This window comes from Podarcis filfolensis, assembly GCF_964270895.1.
Source record: "Podarcis filfolensis genome assembly, chromosome: 2".
NCBI classification, from domain to species: Eukaryota; Metazoa; Chordata; class Lepidosauria; order Squamata; family Lacertidae; genus Podarcis; species Podarcis filfolensis.
Window position 1 is genome coordinate 86,439,170 of NC_139605.1, and position 19,340 is coordinate 86,458,509.

The 19,340-nt window shown below is 41.5% G+C and overlaps 1 protein-coding gene and 1 long non-coding RNA gene across 2 annotated transcripts in view; one reads left to right on the forward strand and one right to left on the reverse strand.

The window, feature by feature from the left end:
* Positions 1 to 19,340, reverse strand: part of LOC310755343 — a 183,660-nt gene that overhangs the window by 4,431 nt on the left and 159,889 nt on the right. The window contains exons 13-15 of the long non-coding RNA XR_014544309.1: positions 13,470 to 18,562; positions 11,585 to 13,412; positions 9,611 to 9,718 (exon numbers count right to left, since the gene is read on the reverse strand). This is a non-coding gene — a long non-coding RNA (uncharacterized lncRNA). The remainder of the gene's footprint in view (positions 1 to 9,610; positions 9,719 to 11,584; positions 13,413 to 13,469; positions 18,563 to 19,340) is intronic.
* Positions 18,515 to 19,340, forward strand: part of LOC310755297 (myosin-3) — a 31,061-nt gene continuing 30,235 nt past the window's right edge. Inside the window, exon 1 of the mRNA XM_083597833.1 lies at positions 18,515 to 18,586. The gene's annotated coding sequence lies outside the window, so the exon portion shown is untranslated. The remainder of the gene's footprint in view (positions 18,587 to 19,340) is intronic.

Sequence of the window (19,340 nt, forward strand, 5' to 3'; positions counted from 1 at the left end):
GGGGCATATCCCCCCTCCCCCATGCAGCACTTTTCAGGTAGCACACTAAAATAAACGAGCCTTTGCCCTGACTTTGGAGTGGTAGAATTTTTTTTGTAGCCAGCTTCCTAGTTAATGAATTCTGTACCTTATATTCATAGGGAGGAAATGTTCAAGTTGAAGATGCTTACAGCATCTGAGTAATTAGAATAGATAAATTTCTCTCTCTGAGTAAATAGGTTGTATCTTATGATACAGAATAGTGACAGGCTGCTGTCCATCTTCCTCTCCCCCCCGCCCCCCTTCAAGTGTGCTTATGGATTTCTGTTTTGCGTATGCTGTGCGTCAAAAAGTTCTTGGGGAATGTGCCTGGGCCAATTCCCCCCTCTGGAGAAAGTACTGTAATGTAAGAAGATTCTCATATATCTGAAATATCTTCTCTGCATCTGAGATACTGGATAGATTAAAGGAGACATTGCCTTTTTTCCAAGTGTCCACCAAGAATTTCCTTGGGTCAGTTTGCATGAAGTGCTTTTGTGACTTTGGCAGAATATAACCTTCATTCTCAGCTGTTCTAGGCAGAGGCAGCTCTTTCTCCTACTTTACACACACTCTGTGTGAGTGTGAGTGTGTGTGTGAGAGAGAGAGAGAGAGAGAGAGAGAGAGAGAGAGAGAATTGCCAGAAAAAGCACCATATTTTTCGCTCTATAAGACGCACCAGACCATAAGACGCACCAAGTTTTTGGAGGAGGAAAACAAGAAAAAAAATATTCTGAATCTCAGAAGCCAGAACAGCAAGAGGGATTGCTGTGCAGCGAAAGCAGCGATCCCTCTTCCTGTTCTGGCTTCTGGGATAGCTGCGCAGCCTGCATTCGCTCCATAAGAAGCACACACATTTCCCCTTACTTTTTAGGAGGGAAAAAGTGAGTCTTATAGAGCAAAAAATACGGTAGGTAACTTAAGTTTTGCTTTTTATTTACTGTGCGCGCACACACACCAGTCTACTTTGAAGGTACATTGCCAACACTGCACAGTGCAAATATCAACATCTTCTGATGTTTTAAAGATATTAAATTTGCTGTTGGCTGTTGGAAAATAGCTTGATGTGCCTGATCTGCCCTGTGAGTCCCAGATTTGCATTCCGTTTTAAAACACAGCGCACAAAATGGGAAGGATGTAGAAGCACAGAGCAACATGCTGGGCAGAAAGTGTGGTGGCTAAGGAGAGATCGCTCAGCTTGTGGGGTGGAAAGGAGAATGGACCATGGCTATTATCAGCTGAGCTAATGGAGGAGAGGGCTATCAAGTCACTAGCCATGGTGGCTAAGTTCTACCTCCATGGTCAAAAGCAGTAGTGCTTCTGAATACCAGTGGCTAGAAACCACAGCAATTGGGAGAGAGTGCTCCTGTGCTTGAGTTATGCTTGCTCATTTCCCACAGGCATCTCATTGGAGCCAGTGTGGTGTAGTGGTTAAGAGCGGTAGTCTCGTAATCTGGGGAACCGGGTTCGCGTCTCCACTCCTCCACATGCAACTGCTGGGTGACCTTCGGCCAGTCACACTTCTTTGAAGTCTCTCAGCCCCACTCACCTCACAGAGTGTTTGTTGTGGGGGAGGAAGGGAAAGGAGAATGTTAGCCCTTCGGGTAGTGATAAAGCGGGATATCAAATCCAAACTCCTCCTCCTCCTCCTCCTCCTCCTCCTCCTCCTCCTCCTCTTCTTCTTCTAGAACAGGATGCTGGCCTAGATGAGCCATTAGCCTATCTAGCAGGCTCCTCACGTTCTTGCAGCATGCCCTATTTTCTGCCACTCTGCTCAAGATAGTGAGGCCTGGAAATGCCTTATTCAGGGGGTCCATTTCAGCATATTTCAACTCACAAACTGAGTGGGTCGGTGTGCGTCTTTGTATCTTGACAAGGAACCAGGGGCAGAGGAAGTCTCCTGTTTTGTACAGGAAAAGAAGTGCTAAGTATCTGACTCCTCTCTCAAAACCAGCTTTAGGAGGTGTTGAGGCTGTGGAGCATCTAAAAAGAGACGTGACAAAGTAATCCATCCTGGGGCCAAGATCAAGATTTCCAAAGCACCGGGCAAGACTATTAGATAGTCTGTTTGCTGGGTGGTTTGAAGCTTTATCTTCAGCTACTGGAACAGGAAAGGAAACCAGATCTCTGCTACAGGAAAGGAGAATGTGATCGTTCAACAAGTTGCAAGAATGGCATTGTTGACATATTGCCTGGCTTACATGAACACCACCCTACAAAGTCCAGGTTTGGCAATTCCCCTTACTGAAGTAGTGGGTGGTATTCAGCTAGGGTTTTGTCAGACTAAACCCACTGAAACTAATGGCCCTAACAGTCATGCTCATTAGTTTTGATAGGTCTACTCTGGGTTACACTTGGTTGAATACCACCAAGTATCTATCAAAGTGTCCAGAGATGCACCTTTATAAAGAATAGCTTTTTCCCCCTCAAGGGGTGTGTGTTGGAATGGCGCTTGTTCTTCAGCTAAAACCAGCTCATTCCTGTTCTCTGCCCTTTCGAGTTTCACTTTTGTCAGCACTTTCTTGGCTCAAGCTATTGGGGATCGTCTTACAATAAGGGACAACTGCTGCATTCCAAGGGGGGGAAATGGATTCCTTCTGGCACGCCTTCCACTTTCCATAAAGTGCTACAAATAACTGGGGAGTCAAAGTCAGTAGGAAGGAGACAGATTCTTTCTCTGTTCTTTGTCTGTCAGCCTCAGTCATACCCCAAGTAATCAGAAGAGGCCACTCAAAGCCATTGAGAATTGTGGGAAAACCTAGAGCTATAATTGGTGGCGAGGTGGAGAAAATGTTGCACTGACACAGTACCTTAAGCTATTTCCATTAGAACTTCAGGGGTTTGTGGTTTCTGTTTCTGAAAAAACAAGTGCCACAAACTGTAAGACAGACTTGCAGTAACACTCAATAAAGAAGGAAGAGGAACCCAAGCATTTCCTTAGTATGATCACTGGATTGAATTCCTTGTCAAATACTTTGATGTTGAGATAAAAAGATGTTCTCTCTAGAGAATGTTAATACCCTTTTGGTATTAAGCCACTTTCCCATAATAAGTTGCTCTCAAATTCTTCAGCAGCTAATAATTCTCTGTATTAACGCTTGCATAGAACTAACCTGCTCTTGATACATTTCTCTGAGGTTGAAATACCTTTGTGGCTAAATCAAAAGGCTTCACCAGCAGGACTGCATATACTTAAAATATTAACAAACTTGGGTGCTCAGGTATTATGGCTATGTAGCCAAATGGAGCCGCTGAGAAAGCAGAGAGAAGAAGCAGGATACTTGGGGAAACTCAGTATTTGCAGAAGAAAGAAAAAATATTTAGCTGGCACAAACAAAATAACCCAATCAGAACAATCCGGGGGGGGGGGAGTGAGGCCCCAAACATTTGCGAGGGATAGATGAAAAACTGGGGCATGGCAGGTTCCAACAAGAGCATTCCACACTCTACCATTTTGTTGCAGGTTCAGCTTACCTGTTTTGAATGAGTTTGGGTTTCCAAACTAACTAGGTTATCTAATATAGTTCTCAGCGGTAGGAGGCTTGGTTTCTGAGACAACTGCTCTCTTGTGTTACAATCCTCCTGGCTTTCATTGGTTGATCCTTTTTTATATACTCTGATGAGTAATACTGCTGGATGACGGATCCAATTCAGGGTCAGAAACAGTTAATGTAAAGACACATAGAACCACAGATGCAGTCAAAAACTGGTTCACTCTTTAGTTCTCCCCATGCATAGGTGCATAGCACCATTTTGTACCATATTTTCTAATGTTTACCATCATTTTACATAACTTGTAATTAGTTTTATGAGTTTGACATAGACCAGTTCCAGCACTATTCATGTACTCCTACATGTGTCCTTTGATCAAACCTAAATTTCTTCCCCGTCTATAGGAGTATGTCTCAACAAGTACAGTGGTACCTCAGGTTACATACGCTTCAGGTTACAGACTCCGCTAACCCAGAAATAATACCTCAGGTTAACAACTTTGCTTCAGGATGAGAACAGAAATCGTGCTCTGGTGGCGTGGCAGCAGCAGGAGACCCCATTAGCTAAAGTGGTGCTTCAGGTTAAGAACAGTTTCAGGTTAAGTACGGACCTCCGGAACAAATTAAGTACTTAACCCGAGGTACCACTGTATTACGTAACAAAAACAGGAAGAAAATGTTTTTTGTTTTATTTTTTATCCTGGGGGGAAGAATGATGATGATAATGCAGGAAGAGAAATAAAAGAAACATGAAATTGTGGGATTGACAAGAAATATCTTTTTATTTTGATTGCTGAGAAAAGGAAAGGACCTGAGCCTTGGGATCTTGATGATGGCAATACTTTCTGATTAGAATGGGTTAAAGACAAAGCTTGTAACATTATATGAAGATTAAAAAAAAGAAGACCCTCTGGCCAATGGTGAATTCCTAAGTATGTAGCTTAGAAGAGAGATGATGGCTCTTGTCATTGTCAAAAGTATGGGGATCACAAAACTCTTTTCAGTTCTGTTTTAGTTTCTTTGACGATACTGTAAGAACTGCACATAGAACTCTAGGACTGACTACAAGATGCAGGGTTTTTTAAAACACTGCCTACTTTTTTCTATACCGTTCCTGATATCCCTTGATATGGATGTGTGTTTCATGGATGTGTGTATCCCTGCAACACTTTGCGCTAGTATTTTCAGGACAATATTAATGATTACAGTATCTCTTTCTGTGTTGGAACGTATTGTATAAATGGATGGCAATTATTTTGTCATACACACACACACACACACACACACACACACACATACACATACATACACACACCTCTCATTTTACATTTGATAGTATCTAGAATTTACCTAGATTTTTTTATGGTGATGCAGCTCTCAAAGCAGCTTAAAAATCATTAAAATATAAAACACTATAACATTCTAAATGATTCTTAAAACTTATGACTGTACATAATTTGAAGCCAAAAGGTTTCTCTTGCCCTTTTATAAAACAGTTTCCGTATCTTCTGTGTTCTGGAGCATGCATTCACAAGCCCAACCTCCCCAAAACAGCATTGCTCCCAAATTCAGCAAACAGTTGGGTGTAGAAGAGAATATTGAATTTCATTTCCCAGAAATAAATGAATTAAAAGAAGATGAGGGAGGCAGCTGCTAACCCTTACTAAATGAGGACCAGACATGAGATGGAACTGCTGGGAGACAGAAAATCCAGCCTTATTCAATAAGCACTAAAATGAATGTTGAGGGTTGGCTTATTGGCAATGGACTGAGTTTCCACATGAGCAGGTTTGCACACAGTGTGAAGTATAATTTACCTCTAATAAATAAAGTAATGGAGGGAAGAGCTTGCAGTGTACAGATTCTTTTGCATATCGTTATACAGTGGCACCTCGGGTTAAGTACTTAATGTTCCGGAGGTCCATTCTTAACCTGAAACTGTTCTTAACCTGAAGCACCACTTTAGCTAATGGGGCCTCCTGCTGCTGCCGTCCTGCCGGAGCACAATTTCTGTTCTCATCCTGAAGCAAAGTTCTTAACCCGAGGTACTATTTCTGGGTTAGCAGAGTCTGTAACCTGAAGTGTATGTAACCTGAAGCGTCTGTAACCCGAGGTACCACTGTATCACCATATTTCAGCTACTATTAGCATTGTTATGTTTTTTGTTACTGCTCTATACATATCAGGGAATGCCCTAAAAAAAAAAAAATTCCATTAATTTTCAGATCAAGTCTAGGCATACTACAACTGTCCCTAAATGGTTGAAGAGCTACTGGGGGAGGTGGGTCACAGGACTTATTTGAGTAGGTCTTCCAATTAACGGCAGTGGATGTTGGGGAGAAAACCACACACACACACACACACGGATAAAGAGATGTGGATGGGTGTTCAGGAAGAAGGTTGCCCAGCCGGACCTGGACAAAAGAACAAAGGTGGAGTCTCCTCTGTGAAAACTTACCAAAGAAAAGAGAGTGCCAATAAACAAGGATGTTGTCTGGAAGCAACAAGGGCTGGAGGAATACCCTTTCCTGTCCACGAAAACAAACTCTTACCAGCAGCCCCTTCTCACCTTGGCATTGGTGGAACATGCACAACAGCAAAGCCATCCTGTGTCTCAGCACCTTTTTTGCTCACCCTTGCAACAAGCAGACTCTGTAAATAATGCCTCGAGTTTCTGCAAAGATTACAAGGTGTGTTGGTCACATGAGAAGGCTTTGAGGAAAGCATGAAGTGTTGATCTGCAAGGCAAATACTCCTAATTAAATCAGGATCAAATGTGGCCATGGGAATAGTCAAGGTGCCGGAGGACACTGGATAGCTGTGATAATTTAAGCAACTCTATCAAACTCCCCTTCCCTTTTTTTTTGTTTAAGGAGCAGAATGAGAGCCTGTGTAAGAAGTGACCGCAAGTCTTCTATGCAACCACATAATCACACTGCCATGTTTATTCCTCATCAAGAGGTTTACCATACCCATTGAGCCAATCACCCATCTCCTACTACCCTTCTGAGAAATACCCCACCTCACCCTCCCACTATATATAAGGGTCTGGTGACTTCTGTTTCAGTGTATCTGAAGAAGTGTGCATGCACACAAAAGCTTATACCAGAACAAACTTAGTTGGTCTATAAGGTGCTGCTGGACAACTTTTTATTTCGGCTGCATCAGACCAACACAGCTATCTACCTGAATCTATGTTTATTCCTGTTATTTACTAGCCATTTTTAATGCCAAGAGGTGCGTGGAATAGTTTCATCCCCTCTGCCAGCTCTGTATTGTCACAGGTCTTTTCTGAGTACAAGTTTGGCTTTGCCAATCTATTTTTTTATCTCATGGGTTGAAATTTCAAGTTTCAAAACTTCAATTATAGGCTTTGCACTTAAATTTTCTTCAGTGGTCTTAGTGGATAATATGCATACAGTGGTACCTCAGGTTACATACGCTTCAGGTTACAGACTCCGCTAACCCAGAAATACTACCTCGGGTTAAGAACTTTGCTTCAGGATGAGAACAGAAATCGTGCTCCGGTGGCATGGCAGCTGCAGGAGGCCCCATTAGCTAAAGTGGTGCTTCAGGTTAAGAACAGTTTTAGGTTAAGAACGGACCTCCGGAACGAATTAAGTACGTAACCAGAGGTACCACTGTATTGGGGTGGCTAGAGGAAATGTGCTCCTATTCATTACCTCAGGCCACTTTGAGGAAAACATAGTTGAAAACCACCCTGAGTAGACCCATTTAAATTAATGGCTCAAACATAATCATGTTCCTTGAGTTCAATAGGTCTACTCTAAGTAAAACTTTAATTGAATACCGCCCTTAGCTTTTGACACCATTGAACATTGAATACTTCTGGAATGTGTGTTTGTGGAAGTCTGTGGTACTGCTTTGCATGGTACCTATACTGTTGGACAAGGTGGTCTTAGAAGATGGTGCACTGGTACATTTTATCAGCTACTAGCAATATGTTTTGATATGGAGGGTAGAGTATTCCCCTTACTGTAAAGTATCCCAAGTACAGGACGGTCTTTTATTTTTACTTATTGGCGTGAAAGCCAAACATTCACTTATAGAGGAAGTAAATAGATGATTTGGGGATGCTACAAGGACATTGTTAATCCCTGTTGCTGTCCCTGTTGACCTAAACCACTGAAAATCAAATTTCCTATCTGCACAGTCTCTCATCACATATTGAGCTCTTTTCCTTGGTTATACTAGCCTGTGACTGGGAACTGGCACAAATACCTGGGAGGGAAGGAGAGAGCTATGAATTGCTGGCTGTACCATTTCCTGCAAGACCAGGAACATGCTACTCTACCTGTTGGTAGGTTCTGGTTATAGAGAACATATATCACTGGTGAATTTCCAGTTGTGCTAACAGCTAGTTAATTTAACTGCTTTTTTAAAAAAAATATATTTTATTAAGGGTTTTATTGTTTTACAGTGTAAGTGTAATGCCTCGTATTTTTTTTTCCTTTTTTTTTCTTCCATGTAACAATTTAACTGCTATTTAAAGTTGTTGGTGGCCTGATACCACTGTATCTCAGGAGACTCATTTAACCTTATGAGCCCCTTAACACGTTAAGATCTCCAGATAAAGGTTAGATTAGATTATTGAATTTCTGTACCACTTAATATATTAAAAACGTATCTAAGTGATGTACAGAAAACAAAAGCAGCAACAGACAACTTGAACAAACTATTACAAAAAAAACCAGTTAAATAGAAAAATGTTACATTAATACAAAGTTACTAATATATCAATTTGTTTTCCTTGTGACACACCCTCCCTCTCAGCCTTTGGGTTCTCATTCAGGGTCCAAAGAAACTCTCAGCTCACCCACAAAAGTCTCACAACGAGAAGAGTTCCTGGAAACAGCAGACATCACCCTAGTCTCTCACTCTAGACTTGCTTTTATGGGAAGGCCCAGGGTGGATGGTACTTCCTCAGACTGCCCACAGCTATGTCCCATTCAGCTGCACTGTCCACACACCCAGTTTCAGGTGCAGTAGGTTTGCTGAGTTTTCCAGGGGGGTCCAAAGGATGATGATGAAGAAGAAGAGTTTGGATTTGATATCCCGCCTTTCACTCCCTTTAAGGAGTCTCAAAGTGGCTAACATTCTCCTTTCCCTTCCTCCCCCACAACAGACACCTGTGAGGTGAGTGGGGCTGAGAGACTTCAGAGAAGTGTGACTAGCCCAAGGTCACCCAGCAGCTGCATGTGGAGGAGTGGAGACACGAACCCGGTTCCCCAGGTTACGAGACTACCACTCTTAACCACTACACCACACTGGCTCTCAGGATGGGGAAAGAGAAGCTCTGGGTGCCTCCAGGAGACCTGTTTGTTGAGCATTCATCCTGATTTTCTTTAAGTGAAAGGTTTGGCTGATTTTTATTTATTTTTATTTTATTGAATATTTGTTACGAGTTGAAATAAATAAAAAAATGTCCAGGAGCACCTTAGAGACCAACTAAATTTGTTCTGGGTATAAGCTTTCGTGTGCATGCACACTTCTTCAGATACACAAAAGTGTGCATGAACACAAAAGCTTATACCCAGAACAAACTTAGTTGGTCTCTAAGTTGGTCTCTTAGTTGGTTTGAATTATGGTGCTGGAGGAGACTCTTGAGAGTCCCTTGGACTGCAAGATGATGAAACCTATCCATTCTTAAGGAAATCAGCCCTGAGTGCTCACTGGAAGGACAGATCCTGAAGTTGAGACTCCAATACTTTGGCCACCTCATGAGAAGAGAAGACTCCCTGGAAAAGACCCTGATGTTGGGAAAGATGGAGGGCACAAGGAGAAGGGGACGACAGAGGACGAGATGGCTGGATAGTGTTCTCGAAGCTACCAGCATGAGTTTGACCAAACTGCGGGAGGCAGTGGAAGACAGAAGTGCCTGGCGTGCTCTGGTCCATGGGGTCACAAAGAGTCAGACACGACTAAACGACTAAACAACAACAACAACAACAACAACAAAGGTGCTCCTGGACAAATTTTTATTTATTTCGACTGCGTCAGACCAACACAGCTACCTACCTGAATTTGTTCTGAGTTGTTTGTGGGGAAGTTATATGACAATAAGTAGATTGAAAACTTACCTGGAGGCAGCACTCATCCTGAAGAGGGTGTATCAGTCAAAGCACTTATCATTTCTAGACTACAAACAGGTTTGCACAAGGACATATATTTCTATATTTATGTATTCCCTGGAACATAAAAGCCTTGATGGTTTCTTTAGTAATTACAACAGTACAGAAAAAAACCTGTGCATTATTAAAGCGTTTCCCTTCCAGTGCAGCCTATTTCACATCTATTTTTAAACATCTATTTTGAAGTCTTAAAAGATATTTATGTAAAATAGCATCACTTGAGAAAAGCTGGCTCCCTATTCTCTCCCTCCACCCCTCGTTTAGCCTATGCCATCCTACGCCAGGGCATCATGACAGAAGCTCTTCTGGAATGAGATGTTGCAGTTCCATTTGTCTCCTTGAGAAGCAATTGCATTCGTGGTATGCAGCACAGAGTGCCAAAAAAAGGACCTTCTCCAATGGAATGACAATGCTTCAGCCCAAGACTAAAGGCTTGAGACATTCCAAAGGAGAAGGACAGCACAGGTGGGCATCTTTGCAGCTAGCCAATCAGGAGAGAGAGAAGCAATAGGAAAACACACTTTTATAGCAGTTCCAAAATACACTCAAGGGGGAGTGCCAGGATGCAGTGCTTTGTGCTATGTACAGCTTCAAGAACAGGACAAGGACCAGAGTGTTGAAATTAACAGGATATAGTACTGTACTAATTTACACATGGACTGAATATTTGTGATGTGGGACAACAAATGTGACTAGTGCAAACTCCCTAATGTTACATGCAAACATCATTTCTAATTCCGAGATATTTGCGTAATAATGTTCTGGACAAAATGTCTGAAAGAAATGTAACAAAAGTTTATCTGGTAGGTACTGCTAGTAGGTAGGCCATGTGGAAGCAAAGCAAGGTAAAACAAATAATATGCAAGAAAGCTGCTGTGATAGTGAAATAATATTGGAGGTTTTATCAGCAACAAGCACACTTTATTTATTTGAAACTCTTACGAGATTTTACACAAGAGCTACCCACCCTGGAAGAGTGGCAGATGAAGGTGATGGATTATATGGAATTGGCGGAAATGACTGGCAGAATCCGTGACCTGGGAGAAGAGTTGGTGGAAGAAGACTGGAAGAAATTTAAATACTATCTTCAGAAACATTGTAAAATTAATGAATCTTAAAATGATGTTGGACTGAAAATAAGTGGCATTAGCAACAAAGTTAATAAGAATATGCAAAAATGAATTGACAAATGGATGAAAATATAGAGTTATAATATGTTAAGATATAGAGTTAAGATAAACGAAAGAGGGTAAGGATTTGCTGACTTGATTATTTAAATGGGAATACAAAAAGGGAAGGTGTGAGGAGGCCAAGGAAATAAGATAACGAGTTAGGGTTACAAAAATGGATTTGTTTTTATTTTCCTTTTCTTACTTTATGCATTTTTCTATGTTTCTTTTATTGTATTTCTTTCTTTTTATATGATCTTTTAAATTCATATCTTTGTAAAACTCCAATAAATATCTTTAAAAAAAAAAAAGAAACTCTTACGAGATTTTTGGCATACAAAGCATCCTGAAACAAGTTACCAGTGGAGTGTCAAACACTCTGACACTTTTTGTCGCAACTCCAGTGTTTTCCTTCACCGAGACCTTGCTTGTTAGACCTTTGCTCCTACATTCATCCCACACACCCTCACAAATACAATGAGAGTCATTAAAGTGAGCATATCAAGAAGATTTGAATCTCACTTGCTAGTGAGTTTTTAATGTAATCTAATTTTATTTTTTCTGAAATGGCTTCATACAAATATTTAAATACATAAAACAATGAAAGGTGCCTAGCCGTTGCTTTGATCGTACACTTTTATGTTGCACGACCCAGTAAGGTTGGCATGATAAATCCACATGTATGTAGCAATACCTAGACAAAGAACTTAACGATGCCAAATGATATCACTTCCCAGCAAATTTATCACCTCACCTGAATGCCTGGAGATAGGTTGAATCCTGCTTTGGGAGCGGGGCATTTCAAGAGCGAATTGCAGGCTGTTTACCAAGTGCTTCTTTATTGAGATATCCTGTGAAATTTACTTATTTTTTAATTAAATCGTCAGAACTTTAGAACCTTCTTTACCATATAATGAAAAATGACCACTTACCATCTAATGCTAGGGAGCGGTGATTTATAGCCCAGTGTGACTGCAACGAGCTAGGGGCCATTGTTCTGTCCCACGCAATTGTTTGAGAACATCAGTGCCTCCTCCTATGGTTGCATGGGCTGCTGGGAGCCTGCTCAGTTGAATCAACCATTCATGAGCAGGCAAGGCGGTATGGCCATAGTGGTGGACCTGGCTGGAGACTTCAGCCTGGTCCCTTCAGTCAAGTCCACCAGTTTCTATATAATTGGGCCATGCCTGAGCCAACCAGCTCAGTCAGAGTTGTCTTGAGCTTGTCTTGAAGTTTTGCCTGTGTCATAGCAACCGTCACAATTTATTGTTGGCGGATAAAGCATTAGATTGGATCCTTAGCCTGGGCAGGGGCTCAGGACTCGTCCCCCTCCACAACAGGAAATTGGTACTCTGCTGAAAGCATCCAGGAGGGGGGGGTTTGTCCAGGTGTGCAGATGGGGGTCAACAGGCCATAGCACCTTCCCAAAATAGCAGTGCTGGAGAAATTGCCCTATTTGATGTACATCACAGAGTGACTCATAACCCAGTGTCAACCCAGCCGAAACAATTGGCCAGCAGGCGGGCTGGCTAATTCAGGATACACACCCAATTCCTTCGCCAAAATCTACATACATCTGTAATAAACAAAAGTTGTGGCCTATTTGAACCCAAGTCCTGTTGTCCATCTTATTTATCTCCTCTCTTGAGGTCCTGTTGACTGCATGCTACCTGTAGCAACTACAACCTATTCTAGTGCCATTTCACACATAATACGGGATAAAATCTACTAAAATATTATCATTTTCTGTCTCTGTATAATGTAATTTTTTTAAAGACTAACTTTTATGCATAAGAGCCTAGTATCATTCACAACATTTTAGAGTTAGAGGCTCTTTAGATCTATTTTTCCCTTTTCAGTAAGGTTGTACAGTATAAGATATTTGAAATGTGATTAATTGAAACACAGTACTAGTTCTAATAGAGTTTTGTAAGGTATTCAATGATTTAGGAGACTGTGAAGGATTAAAAAAAACCCCTAAATTTAGAACTGCTTGATTAAAAGTAAATTATTCAGCAAAGTTTCAATCACTTCTAAGATAATAGCGAGTACCCTGATCCATAGATGAATGTACTTGCTCAAACCATTTGGGTTGTGTTATGTAGTCAACTTTTGTCTTATTACTACTATTCTGTGGCACATCTTTCAAGCAGTTTCACAAGGTATTCAGTTCCTACACTGAAGGCAGTGTCACATAGGAATGAATAGGGAACCTACATGTAGATCAGAATGTGCAATTGCTGCATGTGTGCACCATTGTACATTGAAGCACAGACCTAGATATAAATAAAACCATTAACATCAATGGTTTTGTTTGCTGAATTGCATAGACAATCAGAGACAATGAATACCGACTGAGGAGATGGCCGGAAGGAGCCAGTCCTACCTGGCCCTCCCCCCGCCTCCCAGTCAGCCGCTGATTGGCCAGCCGAAAAGGAGGCGGAGTGACGGCTAGTCAGCGATGGGATATCACACAGGCTTGGGAAGCCAACACCAGGTTGCAAACTCTGCCCACCGCTTAGATGGGTGAGCAGTAATTCTGTATATATAGGAATTTTGCAATTCAAGAAACAGACTTCAGACTGATCTGTAAAGGTTGTGGGGCATGGAGAATCTCATTTTAAGCCAGACTGTTTAACTAGATTAGGTATTTAGACTTACATTTCTTCTTCTGCTACTGCTTGGAATTGATACAGCTCGCAGCTATTCTTTATAACAAGGGATAGTCAACATGGGGTCCTCCAGATATTGTTGGACTCCAACTCCCATCTTCCACAGCCAATATAACCAATGTCAGGGATGATGGGAACTGTTGTGTAACATCACCTGGGGGGCACTGAATTGGCCAGTGCCCTCTTAATTTAACAAATATGGATCTGAGGCTGAGAGAGTGTGTGATTTATTTAAGGCAGAGATGGAGGTAAACCCAGGTTCCTTCCACCCTCACTCTCATGATATAAACAGGCTTGTGGTATGATCCTAAAAGCTGTCCCATTGCCATAGCAGTGCAACATCACGTAATAGCACACAATGCCAGTTTTGGAATTCCAAGCACATGACACCAGCACTAATGTTGAAGGGTGCCAGTCCCATTTAGTAAACAGGCCTAACCGACTTAAATCCCTCATAACATTTTTAGGACTGCAGTCGTAATAGTTCAATGTCATCTAAAGAAACATACTAGGCAAATACTTTGCTCCATCCATTTATCTGTGAATTTTTCATCTTGTTCTCTTTAGGTGGCTTGTTTAAAACAGGAGTGGCTAACTATTGGTGTAAGGACTTCTCTGGCACCCAAAGCATTTGCCCCCTGACATATTACTCTAAAAGACCTTATTGCTTGGAGCTGACAACTTCAGGTGGAGTTGATTTGTGCACTAGAATAAATGTCTGGCTCCCAGATAAAACTTTGCTCTAACTTCAAGATCCAGAAGCTGAGCTCCTCTGGTGCATATTAATCACATAGTTAGGATAGAAGACACTTCAAATAACACAGAATTCACAGCAGATGAACAGCAGTTGCTTACCATGTAATAGTTTTGGATACAGGCAATAATGAAGTATTGCTGAGCCAAGGGGACCTGGTCCTTAATGGCTGTGGCCAAGATCTGTTGCTGAGTTCTCTTCTCTAATATTTGCTGCCCAATGGGTAACATTAACCTACTAGAAAAAAGAAGGGAGGGGTGAGGGAGCCTTAATTTGCAAAAGCAGCTCTTTGGAACCCAGATCTGTGGCTGCTGCCTGCTTGTTCTTCTATGTGGTGGGAAAGCCCCCATGTTCCCTTTCTCTCCAACTCTCGAAATCACCCTGCAAAATTCTTGTCCTCATGCTTGAAGCCTAGCATAAAATGGATGCTTCTGGAACATCTCAACTTTCCATGGACACCTAATACAAACAAGGCAGTACATTCAAAAGACGCTTAACCATGGAAGGCTGCTGCTAAAAAAAGACAAGAGCTCATTCTCCCGGCTTAGAGAGGATTCTAAGAATTCATTTTTCATGAGAGATGGGGCTGTTTATTGACCATTCTTCAGTGACCTCGAGTGGAAGAGAAGACAGCTTGCTGCTCACTCTACCTGGAGCTGGCTGGAAGTGACTCTAGGCTCTAGGCTACATACCTACAATCTGTAGTTCCTTCACCTGCCTCAGATACAAGCCACCATGTTGGTTAAATGGAAACTGCACAGCTGTTTGATGTCTCAAAGCAGGACTGCAATGTTGAATGCAGCCCCTGACTAAATGTTAAGGCTCAAGGTAGAATTCACATGAAGGCGAGGAAGAGTGAGGTATGCAAAGCTGGGAGATTGTATTCTGTATGAGTATCAATGGATTCCTGATGAGCTCTGCACTCATCTGCCAATACAGTGGTACCTCAAGGTTAAGAACTTAATTCGTTCTGGAGGTCCGTGCTTGACCTGAAACTGTTCTTAACCTGAGGTACTATTTCTGGGTTAGCGGAGTCTGTAACCTGGAGCGTCTGTAACCCGAGGTACCACTGTATACTATTGTTATGTTTAGCTTTATAGCCCATGTTATTGCTAAAATAGCTTTGGCCTACATAGGAAGTTTTACCAAGTTCCCAGGTTGAAGCGGTACAGAAAGCAGTACAGATGCTTCTGAAGCATTTCTGCTTCCCACAGCATACATCTTACAATGAGGTGTTTCCTTTGGAAAATGAAGTTAGTGCAGAATGCTCCAGTACTATTGCTTACAGGAGTGAAGCTGTCAGCACATTATACCTGAGCTCAAAGGGATGCGAGTGGCACTGGGGTCACTGAGCCTCTGGGGCTTGCCGATCAGAACGTCAGCAGTTCGAATCTGTGTGACAGGGTGAGCTCCCGTTGCTCTGTCCCAACTTCTGCCAACCTAGTAGTTTGAAAACATACCAATGCAAGTAGATAAATAGGTACCACTGCGGCGGCAAGGTAAATGGAGCTTCTGTGTGCTCTGGCACTTGTCATGGTGGTTCTCCGTGCACCAGTAGCTGTTTAGTCATGCTGGCCACATGACCTGGAAAGCTGTCTGTGGACAAACGCTGGCTCCCTCGGCCTGCAAAGTGAGATGAGCGCTGCACCCTATAGTTGCCTTTGACTGGACCTAACCATCCAGGGGTCTATTACGTTTTACCTTTTCCTTACCTGAGCTCAAATATCTAAACTGGCTGCCAGTTTGCCACCAGGCTGAGTTCAAGTGTTACCACTGGTACATAAAGCTCATAATGGATTGGGACCAGTTACCTTGAGGAAAAGCCTTACCCCATATGAGCTGACTCACTTTGACCTACCAAACTTGCACTGCTGTGTTGGTCAGGAGTCATGCCTTTAGTGTGGCAGTACTTGTGCTTTGGAACTCTCTGATTATTGACAATAGGCAGGGGCCATCATTGTATTCTTTTAGATGCCTACTGAAAACATTTCTATTTTGGTGGGCCTATTAAGACACACTATTGGTTACATGTTTGATTGTTTTAAACATTTTTAACAGTTTTAAAATGTTTTAACTATGCTTTCATTTTATTTTTAACTGTATTTTTTATTACGGATGTACCCTTTCTTCAGCAGGAAGGGCAGGATATAGATTTGATAGGTAAATAAGTAATGCTTTGGATTCTGTTTAGACGCCTTTTGAAAATAGCTCCTTAAACTATAATACCACACAATTCCTTATTGCAATAAAGACTAGGAACTGCCCCCCCCCCGCAAATAAAAGTGGCTGATTTAAATATATTTATATATTATATATTGGCAGGAGCTGGGAAGGGTGCTCTGGAAAGCGTATCACATATCATGAGCCTTGATAGCAGATTTATAACTGTTTTTGATTGTGATATGCCTGAAAGTTTTCCTACAAAATTTATTCCACAAAATAGGTAGAATATATTTTTTTTAAAACAAGTAATTCAACAGCAGTATGGGTTTGGAACCCCACTTTCTGTTAAGTGGATGACTAGCTTGGGAGTGTCCCTGCTTTAAGATACTTGCCCTTTGTTTCTCATTAGTATGTTTTGATTTACACGACGTCTGCTTTCATCAGCTGTTACCGATTCCCTCTTTGGCAGCATAGCTTTAATTCTTTGGCATGCTGCTTAGGAGGTCATGCCTGTTCAGGACAGTGGCAGGCTGATGATAAACCCTTAAGGATAAGGACAAAAGTGTCAGAAACGATAACTAGATCTTTGTTAAATATTAAGGACCTGTTCTCCTGACCTGGGATGTTGCAGGTCTTTCTTTGTTCATTCAGGGGATTCATATTTCATTTTTGACCAAAGTCCTTAAACTCTCTCCATACAAAATTCTGGCCTTTGACAGTTAAACTATTTTGTTTTGTAGAATCCACCATTTTTGTTGCTGAATCTATACTTCATTTTTGTTGGAATGGTATTACCTGTTTTTATAACTCTTTATACAGTTTCAACCTGCCCTGGTGAAGGGCAGACAATAAATCTTACAAAGAAAGTAAGAAGGGTCTTCAAAATGGCTTGCAATTATTTATTCCTGTCTTGACTTCACTTTTTATTCAGTCACTCTTTCAAAGCTTGCCCTTCTGTACCTTCTTACTCCTCTTCCCTTTTAACACAGATAGGGAGTTAAGTCCCTCGTAGCACAGCCTACACCATTGTAATCATGAGAGCAGGACCAATTGGGATGGCAGAAAGACCCACATGATCTCCCTCAACCAGATGGAGCATATACTCACACACACTTTCCTGCAGTATGTTTGTGTGTGTGAATGGACACATGACCATCTATGCTTAATTCCCAGTGTTCTGTTTTCTTACTGTCATTTTTACCTGAGGCTTTGCTTGGGCAAAAGAAAAAAGAAGAGTTTCTTTAGTGTCAACATTCCTGCTGATAGTGGATGCTTCTTCACACATTACTCCAGGAAAATACATGTTTCCACATATAGGTTCAAACTGCAGGCAAATGCATGTATGAATATATATTGTACATGTGTTTGGGGAATCTCAGATGTTGCATTTTAGCGCCTAAAATGTAACTGATTCTTAAAATGTAACTGATAAAATAGCTGTTGGCCAGGCTACTAAAATGCAAGTATATTTGCAGGATTTGATCCAATAAGAGCGCCAGATGGAAAAACTGCCACAAACTCTCTTTTTTAAAGGGATCAGACACCAGACCTCTCCTGCACTGGCATTACTTCCCAAGTTTAAAGAAATGGTTAGCTTCCATGCCAAAGTATCACAACTGATAAATAATGACTAAACTTGGTCATTTCTATTAATACATTTTCTGAGGGTAAATAAGTGTATAAGTGGCAAGCAGGCTTTAGGACCAGTCTCTGATTTCCAAATATAGAGAGGGGTTGAGCTAAGAGAAGAATCACAGCCTATAAAAGCTGGAGGAGATGAAAGGCTTACTGGTGGCTGCGAGCTGTGAGAGGTAAGTTTGATAATCAGTCTCTCTTCCTCCATCCCCATTCCCTATCCCCTCCCTCCTGCAGTATGGGCAACATACTCCAGAGCTTTCCACTTTGGGAGAGATCTCAGGGCAACCAAGTGTTAATTTAGACAATAAGGGCAGCTATACTTTAGCTGAGCTTAAAGGCACTTTGCTCTGAGGAGGAATTTTAGGGGGAAGAGGGTCTATTTCTGTAATGTATTTTGAGATTCTAAAAAATTCTCAGCTGTTGAGGATCCTGGACTCATGAATGCTTACGCTGTCTGCTCCTTTCTAGATTAGACGTCTTATTTCATCCAGTTCCTTTCTTCTTTCTGTTGGGAGTGGAAAATAAAAAGGTGAGAAGTCAAGGTGTGGCGCTATGTGTCCCACCCCACCCCGCCTCCCAAATGACAGTTATTGATACTTTTTGTGTGGTGCAATTTCATTTTCTCAATCAGTCTGCTGTGGAGTGATAATAACTGCAGTGCTTCTGTGTTTGTGTACTGAGGAGAGGGAAAGTACCTCCCTATACTTTGACTTGCCTGCCTGCAAATTGTGGGTGAAGGAATGGCATTCTAAGAAACAGGTGGACCATTTCTTGGAAAAACCAATCTCCCATGCACTTATGTTATCATTTTCCAGCATTCAGTATTTGATGAAGAGTCTTACGGCATCTTAAAGATGAACTAATTTAAAATGGCATGATGTTTTATGGACTACAATCGACTTCATCAGATGCATGAACTGTTATCTTGAGTTATAGGTGTATATACACATGAGTTGGGATGAGGGGGTTGTGTAAAGTGAGGTCAGAGAGAAATAAAATGTAGAAAAATACTTAGTTATTTAGGTTTTTTTAGTATACCACCTTTTACCGGTTCGCAACAGAAAATTACATTATAAAAAACACAAAATGCATAATGAAAATAAGAACAAAAACAAATCAATAATCCCCCCTCCCACCACACATTTAAAAGGGCATCAGATAAATAACAGTTCTCAATGACCCTGATATCGGTGAGCCAATTAACACATGTGCTGTGCTAAAAAAAATCCTTTGTCTCAGTTCAGTTCACAAGTGATAGTCAATGTTTGTCACATTCAGAGTAG